The sequence below is a fragment of the Phalacrocorax carbo genome, chromosome 4 (assembly GCF_963921805.1).
Source record: "Phalacrocorax carbo chromosome 4, bPhaCar2.1, whole genome shotgun sequence".
In the NCBI taxonomy this organism is placed as follows: Eukaryota; Metazoa; Chordata; class Aves; order Suliformes; family Phalacrocoracidae; genus Phalacrocorax; species Phalacrocorax carbo.
This window is the reverse complement of record NC_087516.1, coordinates 83,374,995-83,388,197: the sequence shown is the minus strand read 5'-3', so window position 1 is coordinate 83,388,197 and position 13,203 is coordinate 83,374,995. Positions and strand designations below refer to the sequence as shown.

The 13,203-nt window shown below is 47.4% G+C and overlaps 1 long non-coding RNA gene across 1 annotated transcript in view; it reads right to left on the bottom strand.

Moving 5' to 3' along the window:
* The window catches only part of LOC135313211 (uncharacterized), a 47,597-nt gene that overhangs the window by 21,232 nt on the left and 13,162 nt on the right, over positions 1–13,203 (bottom strand). The window contains exon 4 of the long non-coding RNA XR_010372847.1: positions 12,507–12,591. This is a non-coding gene — a long non-coding RNA (uncharacterized LOC135313211). The remainder of the gene's footprint in view (positions 1–12,506; positions 12,592–13,203) is intronic.

Below are 13,203 nucleotides of genomic sequence, written 5' to 3'. Positions count from 1 at the left end.
ACAGCATAGCTGAGGTTTTTGCCCATATACGGAAGGCAAAGGGAGGTTTGCTAATTGTTTAAAGGAAGTCAAAGTTTGACATGAGTGTGTCAGTTCTCTCATCCCACCCTTCCAATTCCCCTTTCCCATTGCAAGCTATCAGACGGAGACAGTGAGGTTTCAGTGACATGCCCTGCCTTTGCTCCTGTGTGTACGACTGGGATACAGCTGCATCTCCATTCCTGCATGGTGACTCCCAACCGCTCCCGCAGTACTGGCTGAATTTCCTGGGCCATGTGCTGGAGCAGATGTAAGGTGCTTGCACAAAGAGGAGCAGAGATGGCTGGATTTGGTGCTTTCCTCTCGCCGTACCTCATCTTCATGGGAGAATGACCAAGGGGATCAAAGGCACTGGTTGCTGCCAATGGCTATCAAAGAGGAGCACTTTGTGTAAGTCTCATCTGTTGCCCTGCTAAATGTCATGATCCAGGAATGCAGCTACTGCTCAGGCAGTTGCCAGCTGGCCAAAGTTATATTTGTTTATATATGTAAATCAAGTCCAAAGTCTCAAATGATTAAGTCATGCAGTGCAAGGCATGTGACAGAGTGGTTAAGAAATAGTGAAGGGCAGACAAGGGTAACAGGAGGAAACCATTCAAAGTGGCAGCTGTGAGCTAAATCATGTTGGAATTGGGTAACCTGGATTTAGGGGAGAGGTTGGAAAGGAAGGGTGTAGCACTGGGAGAGGAATTCTTTCTTTTTTTTTCTCTGGAAATGGCCCTGATCCTCAGGCTTGCACGCTGATTTTTGCTTTACGTCCACCCCTGCAGGGCTGATGCGTGCCCACCAACCTCATCAGAGCGGGGCCTGTCTGACACCCAGTGAAGCCACAAGTTACTGGGGTCAGCTGCAGGTTTTGGGACACACTCCTGGCACAAGCAGAGGCCTCCCCCCTTCTCCTCTCCCTCTCCCTCTCCCTCTTCCTCTCCCTCTCCCTCTCCTCTTCTCCTTCTTCCCCTCTCGTCTCAGGGCACAGGCAACGGCGGCCTGTGGCAAGTTCGAGCCCTTGGCAGCTAAGGTCAGCTCCCTGAGAGATGTGCCAGCTCACAGCCGGGGTGACAGTATGCTCCTCAGTCCTCCTGGTCTCCCTTTTCTCAGTGGTGGCACGTGGGTCTCTGCCTTGCTCCTCGCCGTACTAGCAACCGGGTGAATTGCCCTTCTAGGCGCACATCCTTTTTCCCACAGGGGCAGCGCTAACAGCTTTTGGCAGTAAGTGTTACTGTTCATAGGTGCCAGAGAAGTTAATCAGCTGTTTGGTAGACACGCATTGCCCCAGTAGTTTACTCCTGGCTTCTTCGTGACACATGAGAAATGGCAGAGAGGTGAATGAAATGGGCTTGTGGATGGGAGTCTGTCTGCTGGACTCACGCTGGATCACATGGGAAGCCTTAAGCTCAGTGGAAAATGCCCACTTTAATGGCAACTGGATTTGAACCCATAATTACCACAACCATCACATGTCTCATTTGCAGTTGTGTGCACAAACAAATGACTTGCCCATGCACTGATTGTGCTTCACATTAAATGCTCCTGGGTCCTGGCCTTTTAAAAAAAACAAACCACAAAAACCTGTCTTTAGCAATACTGGTCTGATCCTCCCAGAGATGTGTGGGAATTTCTGTACTGACTTCAGGAGAGCTAGACTGTACCCTTACACCCTAACCAGCCCAGTGGCAGACATCAAATGAGGTTGTTCCCTAGCAGTCCACTGATGTTATCACCATTTCTTTGAGTAGTTAGAAAGAGCAAGATCATACAATGACAAACCACAACATTTGTTGTGGTACATAAAGAGAAGGAAAAAAAAAAAGAAACCGTCCCAAATAATAATAAAAAAGTGCATTTCACGTCCCTTTTTTTTTTCATGGACCAAGCAGCTTACAGACAAATTGCTCGTGATCTGCCAACAAAAGGGGCTAGGGTGCATCACAGAAGACAGACGTAAAATAGCTAGAAAATCAAGCCCAGAGAGGAGAACTGCACCATTAAAAATGGATCATTACCTTGTACATAAAACTCTAAATCAGTACCACATTTACTAAGCTTTGAGACATACTATTCGAGGGGACAATGAAAAGCTTATTTGAAATTAATTGATATTGTTATCTCTGAGTTTCTTGTTGGTGTCTGCTTTCATCCAGACTAAATGCTGTTTATAGCACTGCCATATGGAAAGCACTGGAACAGCCAGTAATTGTTTTGCCTCCACTGAGTGTTGGCTTTGTAGAAATGAAGTATTTGCATTTTTGCTATGAGTATTTTTCTTTTAGGTATAAGGCTCATACAAAACAGCACAAAGAATGACGTTTGAGTCTCTGATAAGCAGGAGTGTCAAATGTTATAGGCTGTTGTGGCATGGCTTTTTTTGCAGAAGGGATTTCTAAACTCTTAAGCTCAGATTAATCAAAACCTGTGAATTTCTGAGTCTGTAATAAATCAGCAAGGTGGATGTGGAATGTGCGTTAAAGACCAAACCTGTAGCCAAAACCAGTCGAATGGAGAGTAAGAAGTGTGCAGACTCTCAGCAGGGGTGCATGCTGATGTTCTGCCATGGCCCCTTAGTAAGAGAAGCTGGGGCAGGAAAACTAACTGGGTTTCAACTGAGGCATGATAAATGATTTAACCGGAGTTTACAATGTATTTGTTTGCTATGCCAGTGGCTGGACTGGATGCATTAGGAATGACTTTCCAGTCCTGTATTCCTACACAAAGCCTAAAATACATATTAAATCACCTAAGTAAAAGGGCTTCCTGACCTCACTGGATGTTGCACAGATGTGGCACAGGAGGAAGAAATCAGACAGTATTTAAAGTTTACTCATTATATCTTTACACTAACACCACGACTTACACACACAGCATTGGTGGATGTAAATGTTGAGCTGAATTTTGAGGTTTGATTGAAGGCACTTGCTCCAACAAGCCATATTAGTTTGGCCACTTCCTTGCTAGATACCCCTGGCAGTTCTCCCCTAGAAGAGTAGCCGCTCCAGATACAGAAAGACGCTAAGAGGGTTGAGCAATATGCCCTATAGACTTCTATGCCCTGTCATCACAAGGCCGTATGATTTCATTCAATTACCAAGACCTAATATGCGTGTGGCACTTTGGACTGATTGTCTTTTGGCTTTTGCACAGCTGTTAGGGGGGAAAGTACTTTTTCCATCAGTGCTGTTTGATTGTTATTCCACTGTGAACTCCCCCAACTCCTTAGTGTCAAAACACCTGGCAGTGCTGTCATGTCGGTACTGCTTGCTTGTCCTGTTACCCCAAGTGCCATGGGAGGTGGGAATTCAGCTGGCTCTGGGGAAGCGAGCCACATCAAACACCGGCACTCGGAGTCACATGTGCATTGTGCTGCCTGTTTACTCCCTGCTGGGATTCAGGCAGGCCGGGGGTTTGGGCTCAGCTTGCTGGGGGAGGATGACCCTCTAAGAAGATGTTGCTGCACTGATGAGAATGATGGGAAGGGTCTCTGTAAATGATACGGGGTTAACACGGGTAGCACAGTGATTCAGGACTAACACCACCAGTCTAGATGATACCCCAGCCCCACCAGTACTGACCACAAATGAGTTCGTAGAAGTCAGCTTTAAGCTTGAGGCAAGAGACGTCACATAACCATATAGAAGTGAAGTCCTCCATCCACACTTGCATCACTAGGTCTGGTTGCCCTCCTTTCATGGTTATCGCTGCAAACTCAACCAGGTCAGCTGCCAGCCCCTGCCTACTGTACGGCCTCACATAAAGCAACTTTATCAGCACTTGCAAATCCAGTTCAGTCCATCAAAAAACGTGAGTGGAGCAGTGGTACAGACCATACTTCAGGGTGGAGACTCTTCTCCCAAAACCAGCTGCAATTGTTTGTTGTGTAATGGTGCCAATGAAGTTTTGTAACTCCCTCACATACCGGGAGGATTCACTTGATCACAAGAGTAATTTCACTTTCTGCCATCTATCATCCATCAGAAATTCCAGGCCAGAGCTTTAAAAAGCAACCAGTGACCCAGGATCTCATGACTGCTGAACATTTAGATTGAGGTATCTCATCAGGCATGCACAATCCTCCTCCCCAAACCTCCTCCTCATAATAGGCATCAAAACTGTGCGTTGCTCCAAAAGCCCTAGGCTGTGATGCAGAGCTAACACTTGCCCAAGATGAGCCACAAAAGCTCCTTCTGAACCAAAATGTCAGCTCTGAGCCCCTAGATGAAGATCCCTGCCCAGGATTTCAGGAGGCACATGCATCCTTCCCTCAACATACAAGTTTTAGGCACAGAAGTGCCACAGGCATGAGGGGCACAGCTTAGGAACACCCAAGGCCACCTGCCAGCATCGGCGGAGGCCACAAGCTCTGGCACTGCTCACAGGCTTATGGAAACACCAAAATATGACCACTCTCAGCCTTGTGTCAGGCTTTGAAGCTCACTCAACCAGCTGGCTAACATGTGAGGGGGGACAGGGACACAGGGCAGGGTCAAACACAGAGGGTCTGATAGAAGTTTTACAAGCCTATGCTCCTCTTGCAGCTCCCTCCAGACTTTGCTCACAGGCAGGTGCTGGGTGTCACCTCAAAACGCCTTCTTCAAAGCAATCCTGCCCCATGCTGTCCTTCATCAAAAACAGCATGGCAAGGGGGCGCCTGTTGCCCTACACTGGCACTGGCCTGCCTGCTGAGTCAGATTTGTGGTCCCACGGGTCTGCTTTGACGAGCGTGGCTCCTTGCCTCTGAGGAGTAAGTCTGGTCGTGGTGTTTCCTATCAGCTTATTATCTCTCTTCTTGCATCAGGCGGCTGTTCTGCACGCTGTGGGCAACTGGCAAGCATTAGCTGAACTGCTGCTGCCTGTTGGGTAAGGAGGGAAGGACTGGGAGGCCTCTGTATTTATGTATTTGTTTCAGGAGACCACCAATAGGGCTGAAGGGGCTAAGCAGGACTGTCAGCAAGGTGGCAAGGAGAAGCTCGGTGCATGTTTGCCTGCTGGCAATCAGGAGTGTAAGCGCAACGGGGGGCCATGAGCAAACTGGAGAGTCTGCCACGGTGCGGGGGCACAACGGTCACCTCCCCAGCTTGTGGATTGTACGCAGGGGACTGCAATCACACCGCATGGCAACCTGCCGTCTCCAGCCTACAGCCTCAGCAACCCCGGGGTGGGCTTGCTGCTCGGCCTGAGGTGCAGTAATATGCAGGGGAGTTTGGTGGTTCAGTACTTCCACACAGCTTGTACCAAATCGGCCTGCTGATAGTCAGAGCTGGTTCCTGTTTCGGACACGCATTGGACAAGACTGGGCTTTCTTTGTGAGGCCCTGCAGGTAGTTCCTGCACGGAAATGTAGCTAAGTAGCTCTGAGACCTTTCCCTCCAGCAAGACTGACCCTGTTTGGTGATACTGCTAGTGAAGTGAACGCAGGGAAGCTTGGAAACTGTATCTTACAGCTAAAGGTCTTTAGTTAAGCTATAAAAAAAAGCATCTTACCTTGCCTGAACCCATCTTGAACTCTGCCCTACACCAATCCCTAGCAAAATGGTACCTGCATCTGTTCCACCCAGGCATACAATCAAATGGTGACTCATTGTCCCATATTCTTATTCATGCATTTATTGCCCAGATAACTCTCCATTAAGCTAATGAGTCATTCTTTTACACCCACCAAGTGCATAGCTAGGATGCTGTTGCTTTCTGCTATTCATAAATTAGGAGGAGAACAGACAGGGCCTTGATCCAGAAGACTTATCTTCTCTAAAGAAGCTCTTTGAAGCATGCACAGTTGGATTTGTGACCTGTCCATAGAGTCCCATTTAGCACATTTAGTGAGAGTATGGTTTTCCGGCGCTTCTTATTTTGAATCTTGTCCACTGTTTAAAGGCAATCGGTCCCTGAGTGGAGGAGGGAGGAGACTGCTGATGAGATATGTAAGGCTGCCAAGTTTAATAGGATTGACTAAAATGTATTTGACAAACAATCACCCAGGACCCTGGCAGCTCAGACATAGTCCCTGCTCTTTGCTTGTGCATTGAGCGAATGCGATCCCCAGCCACACAGGCCACTCACACAGAGTGCAGCTCACCTCAGGTTACTGCTGGCTCCGTGCATTGCTTGCACTACCTTGAATCCCGTGCAGTATGTAGAGTGAAGTGCTTCATACCAGTCTATTTCTACAGCTGGAGGATTTTGCTCAGGGCTTCACAGGCCTTAGATGCCCAGGACTCCATCTCCATGTCTGCAGCTGCTTCTCTGAGATGAGCAAGCAACTTTATTCCAGGCAGCAGGTAAATTTCAAGCAGTCCAGGAGACCAAACGCTTGGCATAGCATAAATACATGTATGCACAATCCAGGCAAACTGCTCTGACATATTAGACCTAGAATTGCCAGTTCCTGCTAGTTGCTAGGCAATATTTTGCATGCTCCTTAAGACCCCAGAAGATGGGGTTTTCTGAATGACGTCAGAATCTCTGTTTTTTTCTTTAAAACAGGTTTCACTCCCTCAGGGGTGTTAACAAAAAGAATTGAAAACATGATTTCAGTAGCATGTTTTCATGCGCTGCTGAGGTTTTTCATTTCAGCTGAGAAATCAGTTGGCAAATAAGAAAGTGTAATACATATTTTTGTGAGAATAATACAGTGTCTATGCAGTATCAAGGTTATGAGGCCCCGTCATTTATTTATTACATGCTTGATGTGGTATATAACATACAGATGTAGCTGAATGCTCTTTTGACCACTTTCAACTGTGCTTTGCGACTAAGGAGATGAGCTGCCGGAGCCTTGTAAATAAGACAGTGGCTTGGTGTCAGCGAGAAAGGTGACGGGAGAAGTTCTCCTGACCTTCTGGTTTGTGTTGCCAACACAGGTCAGGAGTGTTAAACCAGACCTTAGTTGCACACTCACCTTTCATCCTGCCAGACCAGCAGGTGCCCTCAGCCAGTGAGCTTAGAACTGCTTAAGCGGACAGCCAACCAGTTCCACTTCTTAAGGCTTATAAAATTTTTTGCATAAACACTGTGATCAGAGCAAGAATGAAGGAAGGATGGCCTAGAGCTTCAGAAAGGCTTTTCCCTACAGTTTTCTTATCTTCACTCCTCTGCCTGTCCCTGCACTGCCTGTTTAGATTTGCTCCCCAGGGACTGATAATCCCAGATTTCCTCTGCATTGATGTCTATAGCTGGACCCTGCGAGCGATTTGAGGTGAGCTTGCACTGCCAGTTTCTACTTAGTGGAGGCACTGGGGGATTTTGTTCTTTCTCCAGTGAGCTGTATTTACGACACAGACACAAACATCAAGCCCTTGAAATCCCTGATGTGTGTCTGAATTTGGCCTGTTGTTAGAGGAGGACTGAGAGAGACACGCTACGCACACATAGCTAAGACTCATTTCCTTAGGAAAATAAGCTAAAGATACCACACTGCGATGCAGCATTGTGGCAGGCCTTCTGTGGCTTCACTGAGTAACATGAGGTTTCTGTACCGCAAAGCACTTTGGCACGAGAGCTTCAGGCAGCTCTCTCTCCAAAGAGGGGAGGAAGGTGTGTAAGGGTGGTCTTCACGATCATGTCTCCTGCCCACGGTGGGCAGAGTGCAGGGCAGCGTAGGTCAGGATAGAACTGTGCCCGCGGCAGGCTGTCCATCCCTTGTGCCCTTCATAGCTCCTTTCTCCTCGCACTGTGACTCACTGCACAATAATCCATGCAGAGAAACAAAGGGCATTTCCAGCCCTTGGTTCCTGCTCTGGTCAGTTCAGGTTTGAACCTGGGGAGACCGCTCTTGCAGGGAGAGGAGAGTGCAAACCAGTCCATACGTGCATGTAGTGAAGCAGCTCCCATGGTTCCTCTCTTTCTCTGAAAGTTCAGGCTCCTCACTGGAATGCCGTGGCTTTTGCAAATATTCTTTGGGTTTTTTTGTAAACAACTAGACGCGTTTTAAAAATATTCTTGCTAGAAGCTTTTGCTAGTTCCCAGAACTTGCAGAGGATCCCAGGCCTGTCGTTTCTGCTAGGAAAAAAAAGTTCTTCTCACATCTGTTCAAAAGGGGAAGGATGTAACATTGACCAATATTGAGTAAGAAATGCACTCGCTCTCCTCATTTCAGAGGCAGTTACTGGAATGTGCTTGGTATTCAGATGATAACTTATGTCTGTAGCAACTTGCTGAGTGATGTATTGAATCATGCTTTGATAAAAGTGATGTGTTTGAAGTTTCTGAAGGCAGTACCTTGCTATCATTCCCTTTTCAGTGCTGTCACTCAGAGCGTTTCAGCCTTGGCTCTGTCAGCAGATAGTCAGACTACAGACCCACTCAGCTACACCTTAAACACATCTGGGCTTACTCAATTATTGATTAAGAACAGGCATTGGAAAAAACAAGGAAAACAATCTTTTCCTGAACAAGTTTGCTTAATATAAACAGCAACGGTATATTTTCCCCCAGAGAATGTAAGCTGAAGAGCAAGACCCTTACAGCCACCCATATAGCCTAGCTTTGTGCAGGCCACGTCATGTGATTTTTGGGGTGTCGGCTTCTCTCGTTTTTGAGGCTCTCTCCTCCATAAATGGGGTTTAATTGCTCCTTCCATCAGGCCTGACAGAATAGTGGTAACACACCCACTGGCTGTAAGCAGGCCTGTGACTGTCGGCAGATCAAAGTCAATCCCAACGCACGGCAGCAGCCATGAGCACATTCCAGGGTAACAGAGCCCTGCGAGAGGTACGAGAACCGGAGAACCCTGTAGCCTCGCAGTGCTCCCCACCCACTGCTGACTTCCATTAATTAATTAACTCTGCAGCTTTGTTCCCTTATCATAATCCTCCCAGCAACAGCACAATAAATTGTACTTGCAACAGATGCTTAAATGAGATGATCCCAGGTCTTTGCAACTTGAAACAAGGGTGGGAAACTCATAGCTTTGCGGTGATCTCCAATTCATTCATTATACAATCGGATCTTAATTGCTTTAAGAATATGATTCTAGTAAATCTGGCCTCTAGTACCACTCATGTTAAAGACTTCAGTTGCTACATCTCCGCTGCTATACACAGTCAGTCTATCCCGTGTGGTCTTTTTCACTTCTGTGGGCTCTGAAGTATTGAATTATCTGTAGAAACCAATTCTGTGTTTACCCACCCTGTGTTTACCCACTGTGTGGAGAGGTACCAAACCAAAGTCAGTGAAGGAGAGGCATTCCTACAGGGAAATTAATTTAAAATGAGATACCTAAAATAATCCAGCAGAATGATCCACTGGAGATGTTTCTTTCTATTGGCTATGAAGGAGGATAGGCACGAGATGCTTAACTTATAGACTACTGAAGTTGCTTACAATAAAGCCACCTTATGTGCACAGGGACCCGAATATGAGAATAAACAGAAGGTTGCTTCAGCATAGGATTTGATGTGAGAAGTGCAAGGGGACTGATGCCTCATCCTAACACTGTGGAAGAAGCCTCCAAGTGGGGGGACCAGTATCATTTGCCTGACTGGTACAAAGTCCTGTGAGTATGCATGGGACTGAAATGTAAATCTGCAAATTTCAGCAGCCATGCAATTAATGATCTGCACGACCAGACCAGGCAGCATGCAGCCCTGAGGAGGCACTTTCCAAGTAGAATAAATTCCTCACAGAGTTAAAAACTTACTTGGCAGAGCTGGGGACAGAGGAATTACTCTATCTCCATGTATGTGTGTGTACTGACAGGGATCAATCAGAGTTCTTAGAGACCAAAGGCTTTTAGTCTCCAGATTTTGAGAGGGGGGGGAAAAGCTCTTATTTTCTGATCCTTTCGAATCGTCAAGCATCACTTTGGTCAGAACATCAGCACTTAAGGCTCAGGAGTGTTTACCTGATTAACTCTGCAGTTGGCTTCCCCAGTATTTCATCTGGGCTGTAACTCAGCAGCAGTTTTTAATAGCTCCTGTGGGAGCCCCGTGTTATGAACAGGTAACATGAAGTAACGTCCCTGGGGTGGTTTTGAAGATGATTCTTCCTTAAAAAGCAAGACTGCATGGAGCAAACTCATACCAGCATCCTTCTACACAAACAAAATGTGTCTAAATATAAACATAGTGCAAGAGATTGATGCTGCTTTTCAGATCGAAGGGTCCTGCTGAACCCTGCACTGACTGAGATCCTTCCCCCCAGCACCGTGCCATGGTGCGCCTGCCTGCCTGCTTAGAAACCCCAAAAGGCATGCTCAGGTGTCACTAGAGGCAGCTCTGGTGACTCAGTAGGTGGCAGCCTTCACCTTGACTTTGCAAGGAGTTGTCACCCTGTGGAAGGTGCTGGGGGAATGCTGAGCACTGGGGAAAAAGGCACCCCTCTCCTGGCACAAAGTGCAGAGCCTGGTCAAAGCCAGCTGTGAGACTTCACCCCGGGATGCGAAGAGGCCAATGACAAAGTGCTACAACAACTGACCCGGACAACAAGTGGCCTGGTGGGCTGGCCGAGATTTAGAGCCCAGGAGGTACTGCCAGCATCTCTGACCCCTGTGCGCTCCAAAGGATCTTTATGTACAACCAATACAATTAAAAAGACAAACTGGATGGGTTTGGCACTTTGGGAGAGGTTTGGATCAGCAGGATCACTGCTCATTCATATGGTAAGCAGGAGGAGGGAGCAGCATAGGTTTTCCCTAGTTTTTTTTTTTGGAAATTTGCTGCAGGGAAGAAAGTGGAGCCCATGCGAGCTGTGTTTTGGGAAAGGGATGGTTTGGGGAGCAAAGAGAACTTAGCTGAGCTTTTTGCAGGATGTAACTCACACGCCCATGAAGAGGGCAATGCTTTCACGATGCAAGTCAACATTCATTCCTCAAAGAAGGTGGAACAAGAAAGTGGGGGGATTGGGTCTGGCCACAAAAGAGGCAAGACAGGCTGCTGCTGGAGAATGAAATTGCTTCCTTGAGCCTGCCTCCTTCTGGAGCCAGGATCAGGGACCAGCCCCGAGGGATCAGTTTGGTGGGAGGCAACATCCTCCACCTGGGCGGGACAGTGCTGAGCAATAGGGGCAGAAGCCTCTTTACATGGTTCAGCTGCAGCTACAATAGCCTAGCTAACCCCAGCCTCACCCTTCACGTCCTTTCAACCCAAGGTGTTCCTAACCATTGTAGTTTTGATTTGAACTACGATACTGGACCCCCTCCCCAAAGCTCTTAAAGTTTCAGGCACTGTTGAGCTGAATTTTTTCGAACTGTTCACCTGAAAATGGAGGAGGAGCCATCACTAATGTGAGAAACCATCCTGATTTCCTCAGTGGATACTGGCAACGCCTACCTCACTACTCAGCATTATGCCTGCCTACTCTTCTCTCTACCCCTGAACAAACCTGAACGAAATAGCAAGCATATTTTCTCCTCTTACCGAGAGGCAGATTTATATTCACGGTCCTGTCATTCTCTCACAATACCTTACATAAATCACCATTGGTTTTGGAGAGACGCCAAAACAGTTTGAAGGAATGTGTACAGGACCTACCAGAACAGGGTTTCCCCATGTTTCTGACTCTATAATCCCCTTATTCAGAGCTAAACCAATAGGCTCACACCCTCTGCACAGAAAACCTTTTCCAACTCCATCCACTGCCTTTAAAAACAAACAAGGAAACCCACAAACTCATGCCCAGCTATTACCACGAAAGAGAAAACAAGAGACACAAAGCAAAAGAATCTGCCGCATGCAGGTCTATAAATGCCAAGTCCACGAGTGAGGAGACATTTGTTTTTGTTCCACGTAGTCAAACATGTCCTAATCTTCAAAACACCTTCACTCTAGAATTGCAGCTGATTGCTTAGTCACCGGGGATTTGCTGTTTATGCAAGGGCCTTTGCTGAGGCCCCAAAGTGGTGATAGTGATAGACTACAAATTTAGGCATGGACAACGCCTGGGGAGGAGACTTCTGTGAAACGCTGCCTGAAGTAAGGGGGTTGGCAGGACTTTCCTGGGACCACCGTAGATCGCAAAATTCAAAGCTGTAGCTCAGAACAGGCTCTGCAGCGTGAGCGTTAGGGATGGAAATCTCTGGGATTTCACTAAATGCGTTGGTGACAAGCTTTGTAAGGCGTCCATTGACTGGGAGTTAAAACATACTGGTCAGAAAAGACCATAAGTCGAGACCTTCACGCTACTCACTTTGTCTGCAGAGAGGTTAAGTGGCCTGCCCAGTTTCACAGAAGAGGACTAATGACAGGGGTGATGTCAGATGTAACAGTTCCCAAGCCTTCTCAGTCAGCTACTACCAGCTCTATTTGCTGGCCCTTGCACTTTCTGGCAGACTCTCCTGCTCCTTCATTATCAGACTCCCATCTGAAACAACCACAAAGACAGCCTGCTTCAAGCTGTCATCTCCCGAGCCTGGGAACCGCTGCTCTGAGTGCCACTGCCCCTTTCCCGTATGAAGAGGGAGAGTCTCATTACTGCAGTTATTCCAAAGAGAGCCAGCTGTGGTGTGAGGATTACTAGAGGACATTTCATAAAAGTGGGGACTTGCCTTCACTGTCATCTTTCATCTTCCGCTGCCTGCTCCATCCACAAAGACACACTGTCTTCATCTCTGTGTCAGTTGTTTGCCCTGGGAAGAGAAGGTACAGTTAAAATGTGAACGTCAGAACTAATCCCTCTGGCTTTTTTCCACCTTCAGTGATTGTTGGTTCTGGAGAATCCATGCATCTGCTCTTGCACACTTTCTCACAACACTGGTGTTTCCTTGATGACCCACTACCTGACGAAAAACATGCCTCACAGCCCCACCGCGACCATCTGGGTGCAGCCAAGTACAGTTCAGATTCGCTATATCAATGCTGGCACCAAACGTGGTGTGATATGGGCAGATCTGGGTTGAACTGGTTCATACGGAAGGCCCTCGCATGCCCTTTATATGCAGTTGGATCCCTGGGCGAAAAGCCCCACCACCTGTGCGTCTCAAGAGTTTCTGAAGAGAAGCTGACTGAAGAAAGAGAACCTTTGTTTTTTCAATGCCAGGCCCCACCTGGAAGCACTACGCCATCCTTTCACCTGCCCAATGGATAACACTAAGACATTGCTGCACACACCACCCACAAAAGGCCTCACATATGAAGGTCTTATTTCTGCCTTTCCTCATGCTGCTTCTCTGTGACCAGCACACCTGACATCCAACTCCTGTCGGCACCAGCGTGGACAAAACGCATCGCCTGGCACCACG